The sequence below is a fragment of the Meles meles genome, chromosome 7 (genome assembly GCF_922984935.1).
Source record: "Meles meles chromosome 7, mMelMel3.1 paternal haplotype, whole genome shotgun sequence".
NCBI lineage: Eukaryota > Metazoa > Chordata > Mammalia > Carnivora > Mustelidae > Meles > Meles meles.
In genome coordinates, this window is record NC_060072.1 from 1121481 (window position 1) to 1140795 (window position 19315).

The window sequence follows — 19315 nt, forward strand, 5'->3', positions numbered from 1 at the left end:
CCTCCCGGGCTGGATCTGTTCCCGCCTGGGCCCCTCACCGTCGGACGTCCTACCGCCTTGGGGTTTTCCAAGGTCCTTGTAGAGTTTCAGACGGGGCTGGAAACACCCACCCAAGATGCCGTCTTGCTCTGAAATCCCCAGCAGTCTGGCGGGGTCTGTAAGCAGGAGCCTCCCAGGTGGCAAGGGACGGACGCCAGGGACGTGTGGGACCTGAGAACGGGCGCCTCTGGCCGAAGCTCGGGAGGAACTTGGGCTTCAGTGACGTGGAACTGGGTGCAGTCTCGACCCCACACAGGACGAGCTGGGGTCTCCGCTCGCTCCCCGGTGACCGGCGTGGGGGGCGGGGGCTGGGAGGCTCTTATGAAACGAGTTAGCACCGGCAATTCCTACACGCCTGTGTGCAGGCTCCGGAGTGTGCTGTGCTCGTGGGAACAGAACTTGTGTGCAGACAAATCTGCTTTTCCCCAGAAACTGCCCGAACGTCAGCGTGTATCCCAGGGACCTTGTCAAATGCAAATGAAGAAGTAAGTTAGAGGAGCGCAAGGCTGGGCTGAGCCTCCTTTATTAACCAAGAAACGCCCTGCGTCTCCCCGAGCAGACCATCCTGGGCTGAGATCAGAGGAGGGAGCTCAGGTCGCCTGCTGCGTTCTGGAAACAATATGCTTTGAAACAAGGCATCTGCTTTTCCAGCGACAATGTGGAGGCCTGCATTATTAAACAATGTGCTTAATAATTTAGGCGGAAATAAACTTGCCACACAGAAGAAAGTGTCCTGGGCACCGGCACAGTAATGAGATACTACTGAACTTGAGTTTGGGGACGTGGATGTTCAGGGAACCTGATGGTCCACTGGTCACTGGTGACTAGTGCCCGACACCTGTCCTGGACGCTGTGGAGCAGAGACCGCACAAGCGGGGTCGCCCAGGCTGTCCGCAGGGAGTTCCCCACCCAGCGTCCACCACGGAGCTCAACGGAAGGCCCAGGGCGTCGGCTCCGTGCTCTGCCTCGGCAGGGTCTGCTCCGGGGGCCAGTCTCCCCTGTGTGCCAGCTTGTCTGAGAGCGGAGGGGTCCTCTGTGTCCCCGACGCACATAGCAGCGCAGAGCTGGTGAGGGCGACCCTTTCTGGGAGAGGACCCGGCTGAGATCAGAGCGGAGAGCCCTGGTTACTCGCCGTTTTCTAGAAACATCCCCGCTAGGGTCCCGTGCAGCGAGGATTGCTACCACCCCTGCTGTCCCCAGTGTCTTGCCTGTCCTCACACACAGATGCTCCCGTCATCTGGCTGGGGACACAGGGTCTTCCCAGAGGCCACTTTGTTTTCGAACAGTCGTGCCTATTCACCTCACTGGGGCTTCTCTGATGCTGTCCAGGACCCTCAGCCCTGGACATCCTGCTGCCACCACGCTCGGGGCTCTGCTCCACCTCCACGGGAGACTCTGAGACCCGATAGCCTGTGACTCCGGGTGAGGGGCCAGGTGTGCGTCTAGGTGTGATTTCAGGTGTGGGTCCAGGTGTGGGTCTAGGAGTGGGTCCAGGAGTGGGTCCATGTTGGGTCCACAGGTGTGGGTCTCTCCCGAGCTGGCGGGGGCCCAGCCACTGTGGCGTGGACTGGAGTCATTGGTTAATGAGGACGATTCAGTGTGTAAAACTGGATGCGGGGACAGTGGCAAATTTGCTGACGACGGTTCCAGAGTGACAAAGAAGCTAAGTGGCAGTCTGGGCAGAGGCCTGCACAGTCCCCAGGAGCAGACAGTCACCTTGTCTCACGTGGCACGGGCCACCATGCATGTCCCCAGGTGACCTCTGGGGTCACAGGGCCCGTCTGCATGGTGCACACGGAAGGGGACGGTGCTCTTCCCGGCAGAGCCAGGGAGGAAGTGGCCCATCCTCCCGGTGACCCTAGAGGCTCCTGGAGGCCGGGCTGAGTGGCGGGGGCTCTTAGAAGGAGGGAACTGCAGGGCATGAGGTGCTTCCTGGGGTGTCTGGCAGCCCACACGGGGATAACGAGCTGATCCTGCTTTCCTGTGACGATCACTGTAATGCCTGCAAAGCCAGTGGCTCTCAGCACAGAGTAGGGTCGCGGGGCAGCTCGGTTCTCGGTGACGATAAGCAGGTGCCGCTGGAAGCTCTTCGGTGCATCGAGGCGGGTCCTCCACCAGCTCTGGGGTAGGGCGTCGGGGAGGAGACGGCTGCTCCCCATCTCGGGGGTGGTGCGGGGGACCCAGGGACCCTTGGGTTCTGGGCGCTGTGCAGGAGGGGATGCTGGTCCCACCAGACAACAGGAGACACGCAGCGGGGGTGGCGCTCTCGTGGCGTAGGTGTGCAAGCGGCAGGAGGGCTGCCCGTGCTGCGGGAGTGACAGCCTGGCGTCCAAGGAATCAGAGAAGCTTGGGAGACGGCGTCTGCAAGGACAGGATGCGTTCTCAGGGGCACGTGTTGTCCGGCAGCCTGTCCCTGGCGGAGAGCAGACTGGACAGGAAGACGGAAGCCAGTGGGCATGCTCGGTGCCCCAACTCACTGAGGGTTTGGGGAGACACAGAGGCCAGACCCCAGAGGACCTCATGTGCATGCCGAGGACTGGGGATTCTCGACGAATGGCCGAGGGGAGCCAAGGAGGGATTTCAACTGGGGAGAATCATGGCTGGACTGATGGACTGGTGTCCCAGGTCGGACGGAGTCTCTTGAGGGCAGCAGGTCAGGGCAAAGCCAGAGAGCGGGACTGCAGGGGGAGACAGTGGTGTCTATAAATGTGTGTGGGAAGTGGGGTGCCAAGCCAGAGAGCGGGACTGCAGGGGGAGACAGTGGTGTCTATAAATGTGTGTGGGAAGTGGGGTGCCCAGCAGAGGAGGCTGTGGGCTGGACGTGCAGATGGAGGGAAGACACAGTGTGGGCTTGGACGACGGCTGCACGGACAAAGCCCGGCGCCAGCATGTCCCTCCCTGAGCTCCCAGGGGTGCTTCCTCAGTAGGTCCCCTGCTGGGCCGTGTTCCCCCCCACTCCACGGGCCTGGCCCCACTGCCCGGCACGGCCCAACAGCCGACGGCCCGAGCACCACGTCTGGGGACTCTGGGTGCGCCCTGGAGTGTCGGGGCCCAGACTGTCGTCCGGCCGACCTCCACCACCCGAATTCGAGCTCACCAGTCCTGCCCCACGAGGGGACAGCCCGCAGTGTCCCCTCGCTCGCTGTCCCACGAAGTCCCAGCACACTGTCGGCACTTGCTGGATGCCGGGAAAGGGAGGCCACCGCAGGAGGGGGACCCAAAGCGCTCAGACTCCGGGGGCCCAGAGAGCCCGGGGAAGGTCAGTCCCCGCGGCCTCTTCAAGCGTCACTCACTTACCCTTACCTCCTCACGCGCCACAGCTTGGTACAAACGCGCCATCAGCTGGGCGGGAGCCTCCGGCCCGTGTCCCGGGACAGAGACGGCCGGGCGGGCGGCGCGGCGTGTGGTGTGGCTTGGGAGCCGGACGCGGCGGAGGCAGAGCTTCTCAAGGGCTCCCTGGGACCCGCGCTGATGACTCGCGCTGATGACTCGCGCACAATTAAACTCTGTACAGACTTCGCCGCTTTATGGACACTTTGCTCCACGCGCCAGGAAGGCACAAGCATCTGACTTCCCGTGTGGACGGGTCACAGCGGCGAGTGGGCCATGAATAGCGTGAGCGATTTTCCCGGTCTCCCATTTGCGTTGTCGGAAATTAAAGAGTAATTAAATCAGACGGCTCCGATGGGGCGTCTTACCCGCAGCTCCCCTCCCGGAAAGGGAGGACACCAAGCAGAGGCACCGCCGTCCACGCGGCCCAGCCGTGACCGAGCAAACGGGCCTGTCGGTCTGCTCTGTGCGCCGGGGATCCGCGGTGGGGATAACGCTCACCCCCCGAGGCCGGCGTGTCCCGGACGGCGCCCGCCGTGAGTCCCGGCTCCGCAGACCGTCCTTGCCCTCAGCTTCGCTTTAGGCCTGGTACGGGGGGTCCCGCGCTCCTCTTTACGGAAGTCTCACGGCGGCGACGGGACGTCTGTGCGGCGGAAACAGGGTCCAAAGGGCCACCCGTGGGCTCACGTGGTCTCTGCACGCCAGGGGCCTCCCCGTGCCCTGGGCAAGAAAACAGGGTCCTGACGTCTTTGTCTCCAGCGCCGTGACTTTACCCGTCCCGAGCGGGGCCCACGGCTGTGCTCGCTGTAAGGCGTGGGCGCAGATGGCCCTGCCACCGAGCGTCTGCTCTTCCTGGGACTCCCCAGCCCCGGCTTCCGACGCCGTCCTGGCTCACTGTTGCCATACGCAGTGCCGAACCCACGCCCGCGTTTTCTGCTCCATGAAGCTGTCTGGGAATCTCTCTCTTCCGTCTGAGTCTTTACGTAATTCCGTACTTTGAGCAGCTCCAGCTGGAGCAGTCGTTCGAGCATTAAGTGTTTGGAGCAATTCGGGGAGGCCTGACGGTTTATAATAATTAGCTCCTGCTCGTTCATCCGGGTCGCCCTCCTTACCCATCAGGGGCTTCCACACCTCCACAGAGGGGCTCACACGCGTTTGGTTAAGTTTGGTCCCGGCTCGGTCGGGGGTGCCACGCTCCGATGAGACGCCCGGGTCAGCCATCACGGACACGGGTAATGCCGTCGGGTGTGAGCGCGGACCTGCTGGCAACAGTCTGGATGAACGCGGTTGACTCGTTGACGCTTTTCTTCTGCGGTCGTTACTTGTATTACGTAAGGGACGCCGCTCGAGACGTCCTTGCAAGCCAGCGTGACCGAACACACACTTTGTTTGAACCAGAAGCCTGGCTCGCGGCCCGCCGAGCACACGCTGCGCACCCGCTTAGGGAGTGAGTCGCCGGCGGGAAAGGCAGCTGGTGCCGGAGGCGTCCATCCGCGCTCCTGCTTCCTGCCTTCCTCGCGCGAGAACAGGTACGCCTTGCCCAGCGGCTCCTCTGCGTGACGGCGTGAGAACCGTTCTTCCCCAGAAGACCGGGCTTCCAGCCGCCAGCGTGGGTTCGAATGAAACGCCCCGCCTCGCTGTCAGAGATCCGCAAAGGTCAACAGGGTCTGCAAGCGAGGGAGGGGATGATTCTCCTCTTGGTGTCGTCCTTCCGGCGGCGGCAGCTCCGGGCAGCGAGAGGCCGGGGCGCTGAGCCGAGCGCGGTTCCTGCTCCTGGGCTTGCAGGGAAGGCATCTCTGGGACTCGACCGAGTGTCTGCATCCGTGTGGTTTCAGGATGCCCTGCGTGTCCTCACCTTCGCCGCCCACGTCCTCCCACCGCGAGTGGCACCCGTGTCTGCTCCACGCCCACGTCCTCCACACCCGTGGGGTCGCAGCCCCTTCTGCGTCACTGATTCCCTCCTTTCTGTCCTCGTCTCCTCGGGCTGCGCTGTGGCTTCCCAGCCTCCCCGCTGGACCGTCCTGGTCTGCTTTGGCTCCCCTTGTCCCTGGCTGGAACGCGTCACACTGGACGTTCTCCGCCCCACGCTCCACGCCACCGGGCTCCTCCGTGTGGCACGTGGTGTTTCCGCTTCTAGACACCTTCAGTCCCTCTTCTGTTCCGTTTCGTTTCCGAAGTTTACGTGGCGACTTGTCACGTCGTTTCCAGACCTGTCGGCCGTGTGGAGTCTTGTTTGTGATTATTTTCAAAATCGATTGCGCGATAGTTGAGAGGTATTTTCCGGGCAATACGGAAACCTCAGGAGCTTCTGCGAATTTCCTCCGTGTGGATACACACCCCACGTGGCTCCACCCCATTGGCTCCCTCTCTCCCTCCTGCGCGTGTGTCTGCCGGGTCCGGACGAGCCTCGGAGCGGCTGTGATGCCCGAGCTTGGCACAGGACCCCTCTGTGTTGGACACACTCTCAGTCGGTGTGATCAGACGCACACGCGCTCGAGACAGCCGTGTGTCTGCTCTGTGGGGTCCGTGGGGTCCTGCTCTGACACTTGGTTTATGCCGCTGTGTTGCTTTGTTCTGCCCGCGTCCTGGCGCCAGCTGCTTGCGGAGTCGTGTTCAGATCGTGCGTCTTTCGCGTCGGGTTCAGGCTGACCGTTCTGCGTTCGCGGTTTACGTGTGCTGTGGGCAGACGATGTCCCGGGGTCTGTCTACTTTCCTGTCACCTTAGAGATTTTTAAAAAATATATTTATTTGTGTGGGAGAGATACACAGAGAGAGAGAGTGAGCGCATGTAAGCAGGGGAGGGGCAGAGAGAGAGGGAGAAGCAGGCTCCCCGCCAAGCAGGGAGCCCGACGTGGGGCTCGATCCCAGGACCCTGAGATCGTGACCTGAGCCCAAGGCAGCGGCTTAACCCACTGAGCCACCCAGGCGCCCCTCTGAGAGGTTTTGTCTTCTTTGTGGTAAGTTTAAATCCTTTCACTTTATTTCAAGTGTCGATGCGTATCAGGAAATCTGTCATTTCACGTCCTGTTTCCATTTACCATGTTTATGTCACTCACTTGTTTTCTTTACTTCTGTGCCTTTCTTGGGGTTTCTTCCCTTACGCTGTGTGTCCGCCTGCTCCGGCCAGTGACGCCGTGTCTCCCACGGCCGCTGTTTACTTACCGATTTTTACACCGTTCCGCTAGAGACAGCTGCTTTAGCATCGCATTCCCTCCTGAGTTGCCATGAGCACGTTTTCTCTTTTTCTTGTCTTTGGCTTAGTTCGTTTGTAAAATTTTAAGACAAAACCCCCCTCTCCCCCAGGTAGGTCACCCTTATTCGCCATGTCACACACGCTCTGCCCATGCTCCAGGGATCACGTTTTCATGTAATTCCTAAGACTCCCACCTGCCTATGTCCTTCCGTGTCTCCGGCCATCGTCGTGTGACGTCCGTCTGTCCATCCTGCGAGTTACCATGTCGGCTTCCTGCTGTTTCACGGGTGGCCCATGTCTTTTCCTCGTGGGTCCCAGCTGACCCTGGTGTTCCGGGGAAAGGTCAGAGGGCACACCCTTCGGCTTCAGTCCCTGGAGTTTAGAAAGAAGCAGGACACGTCCCCCAGGCAGTGGCCACTCCCGAGTCTCCGGGTTGCTGCCCGGCCATCCACGCCTGCCTCAGTCTCCCTCTGCAGACGCTGCCCCAGGCAGGAGGACAGGCCCAGAGCCCGAACTCTGCTGTCCCTGCCAGGACCATGGCTGCCCCGGTTGCCTGGACTGGTGCTCCGTGGGCCCCCACAGGGCTGGACGCCTATGGCTTCCTCGGATGGAGATCGTACACACGCACACTTTAGCTCAACCTGACCACAGGAGACGGGCAGGGTGCGCGAGCGGACAGTGCGGACACACCATGTGAGGGACGGTACAAACAGGGTCAGCCTCCTCGTGACAACAGTCCTCACGAAAACCGCAAGGCCTCGGTGGACCCGGCGATACTAAAGGGTTCCAGGCCCCCCGGCTGCTGAAGGCCTGCTCGGAGCGGCTCAACCTCTCAGTGCGACAGGTCCCCAGGGTTGCCGCGAGGCCAAATCCAGCTCCAGAAGCCCCGCCTCTGCCCCCCTCTCCCTTCCCCTGCCCTGCAGAGGCCGAGGGGCCCTGCGGTGTCCCCGTGGATGCAGAGTGCCCTAGGCCTTAGTCACAGGATGGCAGAGCGACCTGTGTGCCCCCCGCTCAGGAGGACACTGCTCCCCGCTGCCCCTCCACCCGCCTCCCGGGGAGGATCGGCAACACGTCCCGGGCAGGCGTCATCGAGGACGTCCTGACTTTAGTGCCCACTTACCAGCTTCTGTTCGTCTCATTGACAATTTTGGCAATTAGCATTTCCTCCCAAAATGGCTCATTTCTACCAGATGGTCTGGAATTTAGTGCATAAATGTAGAGAGCCTCCGTCTCGTGCCTGTGGATTCATCTCGTCTTCCACCTCGTGGCTGGAGCTGACCATCTCTCCGTCTGACCCTCTTCTCAGAGAAGGTTCTGGAAGACGTTGTTCTGCTGCGTCCTGCTCCCGGATCCTGCTTTCCAGTGCCTTACGTCTTTCTGCTTTCCCACGCATGTCGCGCCCCTCCCCCACCGCCGAGAGTCCACGGGTACGTTCACTCTCGCTATTTTGAACCGGAGACGTTACGGAGGCAGTGGCGTCTGACTGGTCTGCAGAGAGCTTCTGCCCCGTGAGCGCTCTCCCGCGAATTGTTTTAACAAATCGTCGCTGTCGACTGGGAGGAAAAGCTTGCTTTCTTCTTGCCTGGGTTTTGTCATTTTTAGTTTCAGTTTGGTTTGTGATGTCTTCTGCAGCAATTTTGACATCATCAGGGAGCGTCCCCATGTCACTGCTGGTTTTGCAAGTTACCGAGTGTGTTTTATTGTGTGTGTGACATACTGTATTTTTTTATAAGACTCATTTCAGTGCAATTAAAACAAATTAATTGCTCTTTAATGGCATGGTCTGGGACATTTACAATCTCCCGTCGGCTTGTTGTATCAACAGCCACGGGTCAGCGTCTCCTCTGACAGCACATTCATGTTCTTCCTTTGGCTTCTTGTCTTTATCTGGTCGTTAATACTGGTAATTAATGCGGGTCATTTAAAATGCCCATGTTTGTTTTAGGGACATCCCTTAGAAGTTGCAAAAAGGTACACTTTGTTTTACTACAGTTGGAGCCAATTTTCTTCCTCATGACAAGTATCATTCATTTAAATTTTGAAGGTCTTGTCCGCTGTGAGACACGGCACGTGCGGGGTGTGCGCGCAGCAGTAAGACGGTATCTAGACTCTGAAACATCACCCCTCAGGTTGATACCTATACGGTGTTAACGCCATGCGGCGGAGACCGCGGGTCGTCACGGAGACCGTGCGAGCCTCGTGCCCGCGACACCCGCTCTGCCGCGGAGGCGAATGTGCTCTTGAAGCCCGTTTGCCCACCGCTCCGCCGTGTTTCTCTACGTGAGGCCCCGTCGGTGCAGCCCCAATCCGCACACTTCCCGACCTCACCTTCCTTCAGTTCAAAGGGGAAGAATTCTGGGTTTATCGTTCTTTGACGGGCTCCTTGTGCCCAGCATTGTTACCACTTTTTGGAGGCTCATTTGTGTCGAAGAGAATAAAGCATTTTCACCGTCGTGCAACATTTCATCGATGGATGTGCTGTGGTTTTACATTTTGCTGTTGACGCGCATTTAGGCGGTTCTCGGTTTTTCTTTTTTCCTTATTAAAATTAATACCCAACCAAGATGGAGTAACAGGGACCAGACCTACCGCCCGTCTGAAATCACCAGCAAGAACAAGGAACAGACCCAATACCCATGCGGCAGTTTTCAGCTGTTGGAAACCGGACAACGAAGAGCAATCACGGCTGAGAGAGACTCAAGATGGCGATGCCAGGGGGCACGCAGGGGTAGAGCGGGGGTAGGTTGACCGGGTCCCATGGACCCTGACTGCCCCCTGCCTGGAGGAAGAGGCCGAGGTTCTGGGGGACCGACACACAGGATTTCACAGGACACGGCGCCCGGGGGTGAGGCGCTGGGTCACTCACAAGCTGCATCTGTGAACCGAAGCCACAAGAGCTGGAGGGAACCACAGCTGACGCACGGGCCTGGACGGCGTGTGTTCCCACAGCCAGACGGGCAGCGTCACCACTGCAGACACTGGCTGGGTCGGGGGCTCGGAGACGTCTTGCCTCGTTAGGAAGAGGAGTAACTAGTCCTGACTAGGTAGGGGCAGGTCCTGCTGAACGAATCGTAAAGCAAAACCCAGAGGTTCCCAGCCGCTCACTGGCATCTCAGAACCGAAGCTCCAAACACTTACAGGAACGTAAAATAGCTGCCTTCCCACAAGACGAGACTCAGCGTTCGCTTTCCCAACAAAAATGCCCAAGCATAAAAAAAGGAAAAACAGTACATATGAGAGGAGAAGCCCACCCATGAGCAGAACAGGTTTTGAAAGGACAAACCTGTAAAACCACCTGGTTTCGGGTTTGGGATGAACCCGCAGCAGTGACGCTTCCGCAAACACATGTGGGCCAGCGGGACTGAGGCAGACCATCGGTTTCCATCAAAGGTGCGAGGGTCATTCAGTAGATTAAAATGGTTTTCTCAACCAAGGGTGCCCCAGCCGTGAAGGCACGTCGCTGCGGACAAGGGAGCTCCCGCTCAGAGCGGGCGCCGAGAATCCCGGGGATTCTTGTGCAGGAGGAGGAGACTACAAATACGTGCACTGTTGCTCCGGAACGTCTCCCAATCCCCTCATCTTGAACAGCCGGCCACTGAGCCGACGCTCACGGGTCCGTGCTGCTGCCGTCCCTGAACAGCGGCCGTCTCGAAGACGCCCTTGGAAACGTGTCGTGTTGGTCAGGGTGGACCTGTCCCATCAGGAACTTGGCCGGGTTCTCACCTAGACTTTGCATGAAAATCCCATCTTTCGTCAAACCCCAACCCTCATCATGCCCCGCGGTCGCTCCTACTGTTCCAGGCCCCACTCAGGTCCCGTCAGGGAACCATCGTCGTTACCGTCCTCCGTCGCCGAGGGCTGGCTCTTTGGGAGTCATCTTGGGCACGTCGGGCCTCCTAGGGCAGCCGGAGTCTGTCTCCCGAGGGTCGGGCCTTCCTCTTCTGCCCGGTGTCCCCTTTTCTAGAACACTGCCCGGCCGTGGTAACCGCAGGGGTGCTGAATGAATGAATGAACGCGTGATATAAATAAAATGAGGAAAGGCAAGCGCAGGCTGGAGGGACTTTTCTCAGTCTTGCTCCATGTCCTTAAGTCGTTGTGACAGTCCCCCAGACGGTAAGGCTGTCAAACTGGCTTTTGCTTGCTTTTTTCTAAAAGCTGAATTTTGTATTAGTTTCTACTTTGTAAATATTTTAGTAAGAAGAGAAGGTTCGGTGGGCACTCGGCAATGATGGAGATTTGCCTCCCCAAACCGCTGGCCGGAGCTCAGGGCTGCTGGTGGGCGGCGGCGACTGCTTTTGGGAACACCTGGTCCTGGGACGCCCTGGGTTGCTGTTCAGCCAGAAAGCGTCGGGGGTGCGGAGATTCCCACCTCCTCCCATCAGCCGCACCTCAGCGGCGTCTGATTTGGGCGAGGACCCGGCTCACGCGTCAGGGGCCCGGCCAGGTGTCCGCGTTCGAGGGCAAACCTGTGATGCCCCGTACTGCTGTGAACACAAACGGGCTGTTTCCGGAATAGGTCCGCGGTGAGGAGGGGTGGACAGAGGACAGCCTCCGAACCTCGAGTGAGTACGACACACACTGACTTGAACCTGAAAGAACCCAGAAGAACTTGCGAGGTCGCAGGGAACCGTTACCTCCTCCTTCTGGTTGCTCAGACATAAATTTCCCAGCGCCCGCCCTGCCCCGGGGAAGCCCGCGTAACACCCACCTGTCCCTCTCTCTGCCCCCCGGAGGGGAGGTGGGCATACTCGCAGCGGGGACGTGACTGGCCCGGCGTTCCTGGGGCACTCTTGGGCCTCTCTATTGTGGGGGTCATGACCGCTCCCCAGAGTAAGAGCCTGTGGATTGCCAGAAGGACGGCAGCCGCTCTCCCTTCTCCGTGGGAAGCAAGTCTGGGGAAGGGCCCAGAGCCCGCCATTGGCAGGTGGGCTGGACGCTGAGGCGGGTGAAGGCGCCACACGGGTCCAGGCTCTGCAAGGGAGGGTCTGAGCCCCGTGGTGGAGGAAGCCACGACTTGAGCCCTGTGGAAGCGCGGAGGACGTCCATCTCCGGATCCCACGGCCTGCGGGCTGTGTGGGGGGCCTCCCGGGGGAGCCGACCCTGACCTCCCCCCACCCGTGGACAGGCCCCGTTCTCACTGCCGCGGCCCCTCAGGAGAGAAGTGGGAGTTCAGGGCTTCGGCCTTCTGTGTCAACCGTTTCCCCGAGTCCTTTATCGTGAGCACGAATGTTGAAGTCGGGGAAGTGTGACTCACAAGCTGCTTTGTCCGTTCGTCTGTGGGTGGACACTTGGGTGCTGCCGTCCCTGTCTGTGGTCGACAAAGCCGCTGGAAGCACGGTGCGTCCTCCCTTGGCGTTAGTGTTTTGTTTTCTTTGGGTACTTGCTCTAGTAGCGGAGTCAGGGACGCACACGGTCATTCCATTTTTAGGTTTGTGATGTGGTGGTACGTGTGGGGTCGAGGTACACAGAACGGAATAGCCCTCGGCCATCTAAAGAACGGAATCTGGCTGCTTGCAACGGCGTGGACGGAGCGGGAGGGAGCAGGTTAGCTGAAGTCATCAGTCAGAGGGGCAGAAGCCGTGTGACTTCACTTACCTGCGGAATTTAAGAAACAAAACAGAGGAGGAAACAAAACCAGACTTAACGGGGCGCCTGGGTGGCTCGGTGGGTTAAAACCTCTGCCTTCGGCTCAGGTCGTGATCCCAGGGTCCTGGGATGGAGCCCCGCATCGGGCTCTCTGTTCAGGGGGAGCCTGCTTCGCGCCCCCGCCCCCCGCCTGCCTCTCTGCCGACTTGTGATCTCTCTCTGTCAAGTAAATAAATAAAATCTTAAGAAAAACCAAACAAACCAGACTTAACGACAAAGAGCAGACAGAGGGCAGATCGGCGGTTGCCCCAGGGGCGGTGGGTGCAGGTGGGGACTAGGAGCGCACTCGTCCCCAGCACGGGGACAAATGGAACAGTCAAGCTTCAGATTCTACACCCGAAACTAACGCGACTCTCTATGTTGACTACGCTCCAAAAGAAGTGAAAAAAAAAAGACAAATACAGTATTTTTAAATCCACATAATTTCTACAGTTTTTAACTCACTGTTACACAATTCAATTTTAAAAAATAATGTATTTCTGTAGTTCCATTTTATAATGACGAGCAATTTGGTGACAAGCCATAGGAGGTGTGTGCGTGTGTGCGCGGAGCCGTGTGACGCTGAGACAACTGACCACATGCTACCCACTAGGCAGAGAGACCGTCAGATTATTTATTTTTCCAAGCAACTAAGGTCCAGTATGATAAAATGCATTTCCTCTCAGGCCAGGAGCCATGGCAGCTACGTAGCAGGCTGAAGGGTAGAAGCGATTATTTGGCGTGGGAGCCGCCCAGAGGCAGGAAGCAGTGACCTCGGAGCCGCCCCGAGTGGGTTTCCAGTTTCCCGCGATGGTGGAGTGTGGCCGCTTCTCTCTGGTCAGAGGCCTCTGTCCCCGGCCGGGGCGCTGTCCTGTGTTCTCAGGGATGCACCTGGCAGCCGAGCGGCCGCAGTGGGCTGGGCTCCAGGGGACGGGAGTCTGTGCCTTCGCGGGATCTTTGCTCCCAGAGGCTGCAATTCAACAGAGGGGACAGGGTTTAAATCACTATCGCTGAATTTCCATTATGGGGACATGAACAAAGAGGGTGCCCCCCCATCTGCACCCAGACCGCGCTCGCGCCTGGAGGGGTCCTGTTTCTTCCGTAAATGCGGGGTGTCCTTGGGAGCAGCTGGACCCCCAGGGCACAGCCATGGCATCGGGACTTCTGAGGCCAGACACAAAACCTCCCCTGTGTGTGTGCGTCCCTTGAATGCTCTCTCATGGGATTTCTTATCTCCAAATGTGGCTGCGAGCCCTGAGCAGCCAAGAACCCAGGGAGAGGCCACACAGGATCCTGCTGGGCCACGGCGCTGCTCAGCTCCACGGGCGTGCGCCGTCCTGGACGCCCAGCCTGGAGGAACAGGAGGCCACGGCCCACAGGAGGCTGCGGTGTCCCCGTCCCCACTGGCCAGTGCCTGGCATATGCGGTGGCCGCACCAGAGCTCTGTGGGCACCTGCCGGGCTGTGATGGCCAGTGCTGGCCAGGGGTGTCCCCGGAAGTCCAGCCCCACCCAGTCCGACGTCCATGGCGGTCCCGCCTGTGATTTCTTCTTCCCAGAGGATCCGAGCGGAGTAGAGTAAAGACAGGGAAGCCCGGGTGCCGGGAAGTGCCGCACGACACGCTGACCGTGGTCCGTCCCCGCAGGGAGCGCCCACGCCCCACCGTCCGGCATGTTCCCGCCTGGACAAGGAGGGCACGGGGCCTGCTGCCTCCCCTGGTCGTCCTCTCCAAACTGCCCGACCCTCCGACCCCAGGCCGCTGACAGAGGGGCTCCCCGTGGGAAGGCATGTCCATCCGGGTCCCTCTTCACGGCTCACGTGGATGCGTGCACGCTCACCGGGACACACACGTGCACACGGGCACGCCCACCACACACTCGGGCACACACACGTTCCCACGCACACAGGTCGCTCACACACACCCGCCGCTCCCTGAGGCAAACGTTTCCTGTGTGTTGTCTTTTTTTTCCGATGGCCAAGTGGCCCCGTGTGCTCACAAGTGTGCGTACACACACACACACGTGCACGCACACACACACACACACTCCCTCGGAGCCTCTGCTGAAGCCTGGGATCTGGGAAGGCCACGGTCCTGGACTCCAGGCTTCTGCACACAAGTTTGTTCAAAGCTGGGCTATTTGCAGCGAGTACGGGGCTCTGGTGAGGGTCTGACCTTGGTCCCGTCTGATTCGCAAGTTGACGCCCTGACTCCTTCCGTCTGACCCCTGAGGGGAAGGGCGAGCCGGAGTTTTCTCAGGGATTAAGGAGACGGGGCTTTGTGGGTTTTGTTGTTGTTGTTTTGTTTTTTAAAAAATTTTATTTTATTTTATTTAAATTTAATTAATTAACATATGCTGTCTCATTAGCTTCAGAGGCAGAGGTCAGTGATTGATGAGTCTCACGAACACCCCGTGCCGCTTCCGTCACGTGCCCTCCTTACTGCCCATCACCCCGTTACCTGTCCCCCACCTCCCCCGGCAGCCCTCAGTCGGTCTCCTGCAGTTAAGGGTCTCGGAACGGATTGTCTGCTTCTCCGGGTTTGTCTGGCTTTATTTTCCCCTCCCTTCCCCTGGGATCCTCTGTCTTGTTTCTCAAATTCCTCATTTCAGGGAGATCATTTGATCATTGTCTTTCTCTGACTGACTTCACTCAGCACAAGACCCTCCAGTTCCCTCCATGTCCTTGCAAACGCAAGGTTTCATTTTTTGATGGCTGCGTAGTATTCCTGCGTGCACATGTGTGTGTCTGTGTGCACGTGTGTGTGTGCACGTGTGTGTGTGTGCACGTACCACGTCGTCTTTGTCCGTTCCTCTGTCGATGGACATCTGGGCTCTTCCCACAGTCTGGCTGTCGCGGACGTCGCTGCTGTACACACCGCGGTCCCGGCGCCCCTTCAGATCCCTACACTGTGTCTTTGGGGTAAACACTCAGTCGTGTGATTGCGGGGTCGTGGGCATCTGTTTTCAGCATCTTGAGGCGGCCGCCGTCCGCCTTCAGGAGCTGGAGCCTCGACGACCCCAGGCCTGGGGGAGCGCCCCCGCACCTGCCCACCTGCCTTCCCCACCCTGTCCCCAACGTCCGCCCTCCTCCTGCCCCAGCCCCACACGGGCCTCCCGGCAGGTCTGCAGGGCCCGAGGCCCCGTGTCTGGGGCTGCTGCCCCCTTCCCGCGCGCCCCAGGGTTCTTGTGGTCATGCACAGGGACGCCTCACGGACGCTCATTAACGAGAACATTCCACACCCTCACAGGCATCCCAGCTACATCAACAAGTCACATACCAGCGTTTCTGTATCACAGGCACGGAACACGTGTTCACGTGCAGAAATACCACGTACGTGAGTCAGAAACACTCACGCAACGAAGCACCTTCAGTCACTCCGGTGCCTGGCCAGGCCCACCCGCGTCACAGGAGCGTGAGCTCCTCGATGGGATGTTTCGTCGTTGCTTTCCTCGCTTCCGCACTTTCTCGGGCTGGATGGCTGTTCGGTGCAAGTGGGCGCTCCCCTCCGTCGGTGTCGCGGCCTGACGGACGGCCAGAGCTCAGCCGCTCGGGGTGGGGACGGTCGTCTGGGTGGGGGTCCCGTGGGTTGACCGAGCGGGGCTCACGCACGTGACCGCTAATGCCTGCACGGCTGCTCGCTCTGCCGGCTGTCCACGGGGCCGAGGGGGCCCCTCGTCGTCCATGGGCCAGGCCGGTCTTGTCCGTGTGGTGGCGGCGACTGAGCAGGCCGTGATGTGCGTGGGTTGGGAAAAGCCCGCGGCCCGTCCAGGTTCCAAGGTAGAAGGGGTCTTGGCTTGTGAGGGGCGAGGACCGTGGTGCCGCCGTGGCTACTAGCCGGGGAGTGTTTCTGGAACGAACGACTAGGTTCCATGAAGAACGTCTCACAGAGTCATCGTATGGGACCGCAAGCCCCAAGACCTCGGCCATATCAAGTGGGGCCCTTGATAACTGTTGTTCTCCCCGATACAGCGGGACCCCACACTCCAGAGTGGAAGGCGCCTTACGCTTCCGACGGGTCAGCGCGGGAGGGAGGGCGGGTGGCCCGGGGCGTTCAGGTGTGTTTTCCTTTAAGGTCTGAAACACGAATGTCCAGCGCCAGCGGGTCACAGCCCTGCGCTGGGTGTGAGCAACGTGCGGTGAGAGCACACACTTGTGCCGAGTAGCCAAACGCCTTCTTTCCTAAAACCCTTCCATGTCCCCGGGATAGAGGACGGGGTGACGGGCCCTCCGTGGTCCACGCCAGACTGCCCTCCCGGCCCTCCGCCTTCTGGCGCTGCCGCTGTGATCTGCCTGCATCTCCGTCCAGACACACGGGTTTCTGAGCGTCCCCATGTAGCTGCTCGCATCGCTCTCTTCCTGGAGTCCCGTGTGGCCACCCTGGGCGGCACCTTCCATCCTCCGAGAACAGGGGCACCCCTCGTCGGGGCTGCACACTGAGCGTCTGTGGCCCCCACCAGCCCCCGCTTCCCACGGGGTCACCTGCCTTTGGGAGGTGAGTGGGCAGAGTCCCGAGCCTCGTGATGGGACTAGTGTCCTTAAAGAGAAGCCCCAGAGCCTCAGTGTCCAGCTCCAGAAGGGAGTCACGCTTTTTGTTGCCGACGAGCCGTCCGTCATCCCGCACCCGCGCCCAGCTCAGCCCAGGATTGTCTTGTGAGCGGAGCTGGAAACGGCTCATCGCGATGGACCCCTTCTGTCCCGTGTTGGGCGCTGTGTGACTCGGAGCCCCATGTCCACGGGCCCAGTGCCACGTGCGCGTCCCGCGGGCTTGCACCATGTGGGATCTCCCAGAGCCGGAGCGGGCGCCGGCCCAGACCCAGGGAGCCACGTTCCAAACGCCAGGGAACGCAACGCCGATCGTTTCGCATAAGACGGCTGCGCAGACGTGGAAAAGGAGATCTTAAGGCCGGACTTGCGTCTGACGGTGGCCCCGCCGGTGGGCGGCAGGGACGTGGTGGGCCTGGTGGCCGGAGGGGGGCGGCCGCGGGTGCCGGTCACCCGGTCCCACATAGAGCGCGGAATGTCAGCGACGGCCTCGGGATAAATCTGCCGACTGTGCACCTGGGGAAAACCCACAGTTCGCAGCAGTCAGAACCACCTGGTTCATGGGGATTTCCCGAGACCGGATGCTAATCCGGAAGGGGCTGGAGCTACTCGGAGGTGTTTCCGCTCCCTCCAGTCCCGCTGGAGATCTCCTGTTGATGTAAATGCCGCATGTGATTTCCGACGCGACATCTCGGTTCCCAGACGGAAGTCGGAAGCCGCTTCCCTTAACCCTTTCCGTGCAGCTGCACCGGCCCGGGGAGAGGAAAATCCCACGCAGACCGCTCGCTCGCACTTGGACAGTCTGGCCGCCTCCTCGGGGTCTGTCAGGACCTGCGGCCCGCTCCGCGCCACGGGGTGGTGCCCGTCTCCGTCTGCTCGGCCAACGCCCGCACGTGCCGCACGTCCCCCACCCGCGTCCCAGTTCTTAATAACATTTTCCAACGAACCGAAGCCTTTTTTATGAACGTATGGAGAAAATACGGTGTGGGTTTAGTACTGCGTTAAGAGCCTCTGACTAAGGATTTTTAGAACGTGCACGGACGTGTGAAATGAGCAAACGCTGTCGTAAGGTTTCGCTGTTGTGCGTAAAGTAGATTATTACACAAGTGGTAAAGCTGACCCTTCGCCGGGGAAGGAAAAGGGGAAAATGAAATGCTTAAGGCCGAGTGGACGAATCCCGCCACCACGTTCTTTCTGTTCCACGAGGCCACTTGCTCTCACCGGGATCCTTACGTGCGACCGAGAGGGGCTGGGAGTCATGGTGGCCGGTCCCGTGGAGGCGAAGGTGCTCTAAGCCTGGTGCCCCCGAGCAACCGCCCACGCCAGCAGCAGCTGCAACTTGCTCCCAGAAATGCAGCCGGATCCGAGCACTTTGCTCCTGCAGAGCTTCCGAGGGAGAAGAGGGAGGGATGGCAAACACGGACGCTGGGGCTTTTCCCGTAGATGAGCTTCCTGTTGGGTCACCCCCGGGACACGGCTAACCGCGGTGTGTCCCAGGTCAGGAGAGCCTTGAGGCAGGGACCCGTCCTGGGCGTTATTCCCGCCCCAACCACAGACACACGCTCACACACCACGGGCTTACACGTGCGGCGCGGTAGGCAATAATGGTGACCGGTTCAAGGAGTTACAGAATTTATCCTTAAGAAGGCTCGACGAGCTTCGCAGAGGAGGACCTGTGGCCCACGGTCCTCGGCTGGGCAGACGGGGAAGGTGATTGCTGAGGGTCATGGACCCTGGAAAAGCGTCGTGGCCAAGACAGACGTGCCCCCCGCCGCAGGCTGCCCGTGGGCCGAGGTGTGGATGTGAGCATCTGCGGGAGCCACGGACAGAAGGGGAGGCTGGAAGGAGGCAGGACCACAGTGTGACACAGAGTCGGGGAGGGGCTGGCTGATGGCGCCCCGGATAAGCGCTGCCTTGTGAGCAGATTAGGGCAGGGCCGGTGATGAACCGCTGTTTTAATGCTGAAAGGAAGAAGAGGGACGAAGAGAAAACATGAGGGAGGAGGAGGACAAGGCAATGCTGGTACGGGGTGGGAGCCCCTTGAAGTGTTGGGTGGGGACTTGGCTTCACAAAAGGTGGGGCCAAAGAGACCAAACACAATCCCCGGCAAAAGACAGCGTCCGCCGTGGAAGTGGACAGAGCGTGGGCCGATGCGCTGGCGGCTCTGTTCGAGGAGAGACACGGCGGCACTGGGAGGTGGGACAAGCCAGCTGCGTCCACTGATGGGTAGCTTCTGCCCTGAGGGGCTCCGGGAAGAGCCCAGCGGATGCCCTGAGTTGAGGAGATGGACCTGAGCACTGGGGGACCCCAGGGAGGATAGATTCCCAGGACAGAGCGCGGTGGGGGAGACTCCAGAGAGAAAGCATGACCCCGACCTGCAGAGCGGCCTCCCAGGGAGCCATCTGAGTACGTGGTCAGCCAAGTGCCTGAGGCCAGGAAAGGACCACCTGACAGGAACACCGGCCTGGAGCTTACCAGCGGCTGTGAACTACGTCTGTCCCACCTGCCAGACCACAAACCAACCAACCACGCCCAGACCCGCGGGCGCTGGACAGTGTCAGAAGGACCTGCCCCAGCAGAGGAAACA